Here is a 2,378-nt window from a genome sequence, read left to right as displayed (position 1 = left end):
GCTGGGCCAGTGTTAGCCCACACCTGCAAACCGGATCCGTAACAGTACTGCCTCGTTGTGCCAAAAGAAACAGGGCCGGACCCGTTTTACGGATCTGGCCCGGAACTTGTGAGGGATTTGGGCCAGATCATTTTTACTATTTGGGTATGAAAATAGTGGGTGCGATGTGGGCCAGATCTGAGCCAGAATCATTTTGCCGTCTAAAATGAGTCTGGCGTGGATCTGTTCCAGATATGGCTCACATCTTGTGGTCAGCTTCTGGCCCAGGTTAGGCCCAGTTATGTGTATCACTTTTGGCTGACTTGTGGCCCTAATCTGGTATGGATGTGGCCCACATCTAGCAACCAGGAGCGGTCTGCCCAAGTGCTCGTCAATCCATGTGGAAGGTGGGCCGGATGAAAATGGGGGATGTGGGCCAGATCTGGGCCAGAATAATTTTGCTATCTGTGTAATTGCGTATTAGTGTTTGTGAGTCTGTGTCTCTAATGCTGCCCTCTACTGACTGAACAAATATTAAATCTTTCTCTCAGTTACACAGTTCACTGTGTGAGAGCTTTTATTTGCTTTTGTTTGACATTGTTTGACATTCTAAATGTATTTCTAACAGGAAGTTTCCTCTCTGAAGAACAGCATTCAGGATATGAGGATGTGGATGAGGAGCTTCCCGCAGGTCAGAGGACCAGAACGTGTGTGTGTGAAACTACATTCAACAGAGAAATATTAGAAGTATAATTGTAGAAATACTCAAATAATCAAATTAATTCATTAGTCAGTACTTCTAGGCCACCATGTTAGTCTTGGAATTACCAATGTGCTATAAATTTGGTTTTACAGTTTGAAAGATTCGGTTGTTCTGTTTTATTTCTGTTCTATAGCTGATTATACTGGACACTCTCACATCAGTGCAGTGTTGTGCAGGCTGATGTCATCCATGCATAAGTGTTGAGATTGACACATTTCCATCTCCTAAAATTAAAATATCATAGCTACTCTGGAAATGAGCTTCTGCAGGACCATCCAACCTCTGAGATTAATCTTATCCAGAAGCTTCCTTTGGAATAACATTTATTTTATAAAGATTAATGGAGAAATTAACTTTTTTCTTTCTCTTCCAGCAAAGGCTGTGAATGAGGAAAAAGCTGAATATTATAATGATGTCACCATCAGTGGCCTGAAAAGTGGGTGCCTTTATAGAGATCACTGAAAGATTTTAGGAAAAGTTCTCTGAATTCATTGTAAAAACTGTTTTCTATTTGATTTAGGTGAGGTGGGAACAGAGGACACTCCAGAGAACTATGATGATGTCATCTCAAACTTCGGAAGAATTAGCAAGTGTGTTTCTATTTAGTAATTTTTGCAATGCAAAATCAGTCAGTCATACAGCTGCAATTTTTTTTTTACTGTGATCATTGTCATGAGACATAAATGTCAAATTAAGTTTAAAAATCAAGCTTTCTGACTCTGATACTGGCATTTATTTCTACATTTTGACAGAGAACGAGGTGAAGATCTATGATGAGGCCATTCCTACTGGAGAGAATCTACACATTACAGCAGGTTTGTGTCTCTAGAAAGTCATTGTGAACTCATCGTGAACCAGCATCAGTTCAGTAATGAAACCATGTGATGCTTACTGTATCAAAATTTGTCTGCATACATTGATGCAGTGTACTCACCAGAGAACTCTGATGATGTCATCACTCCTGGACAGGAGTGGACAACAGTTCAATAGAAATAGTATCTATCAATGTATAATTATTCTTCTTGTTTTACTTTCAGGCTGTGATGATGTGGTAGAGGTGTCTAAGAAAGAGGGACAGACCACGTGACAGAGACTCAAACAATACCAAATGTGTTATTTTTTTTTTTTTTGTTTGTTTTTTGTTTTTTTTGTATTTTGTATTCTTTTGTGACATTTCTCATTAAACGTTTTTCTTTTTAAAAAGGAAAATTAAAATGTTTAGCTCATCATATTCTAAACCACTTTGCCTTTTTTTCCATGTATAACATAAAATGTTTACATGACATTTAAATTTTATTTCATTGTCTGTCAAATTTAAACTGTTATTTGCAAGTGTTATTTACATTTAATTTCTTGCTTCATTAATTTGCTTTGTTGCTCTTTGTATCTGCTCATCAGTCAGGCTACACATTCTGTATTATGCAAATGATTATTCAGTTCGGTCTTAATTGTATAGTATAATAAGTAAACAAACAGATCTCCACACATCACTCTACAGAGCAGAGATATGGGAAGGTGTTTAAGTTGAAGATGCTGAAAGCTATGAGGATAAAAGTGATGAACATCAAGATGCATCCTAAATACTGTGAGTTTGTTTTTTTTTTTTCACCCTTTCAAATTGTTTGGAGAGAGACGA

General features: G+C 37.5%; 1 long non-coding RNA gene across 1 annotated transcript; it reads left to right on the top strand.

The window, feature by feature from the left end:
* Positions 1-392: 392 nt before the first annotated feature.
* On the top strand, positions 393-2,000 carry LOC118801046. Its single transcript, XR_005006437.1, has 5 exons — positions 393-670; positions 1,116-1,178; positions 1,263-1,332; positions 1,495-1,557; positions 1,780-2,000. It is a non-coding gene; the product is annotated as an uncharacterized LOC118801046 (long non-coding RNA).
* Positions 2,001-2,378: the final 378 nt, after the last annotated feature.

Source organism: Colossoma macropomum, unplaced genomic scaffold (genome assembly GCF_904425465.1).
Source record: "Colossoma macropomum unplaced genomic scaffold, Colossoma_macropomum, whole genome shotgun sequence".
Taxonomy (NCBI): Eukaryota; Metazoa; Chordata; class Actinopteri; order Characiformes; family Serrasalmidae; genus Colossoma; species Colossoma macropomum.
This window is presented reverse-complemented; position numbering and strand designations above follow the sequence as displayed.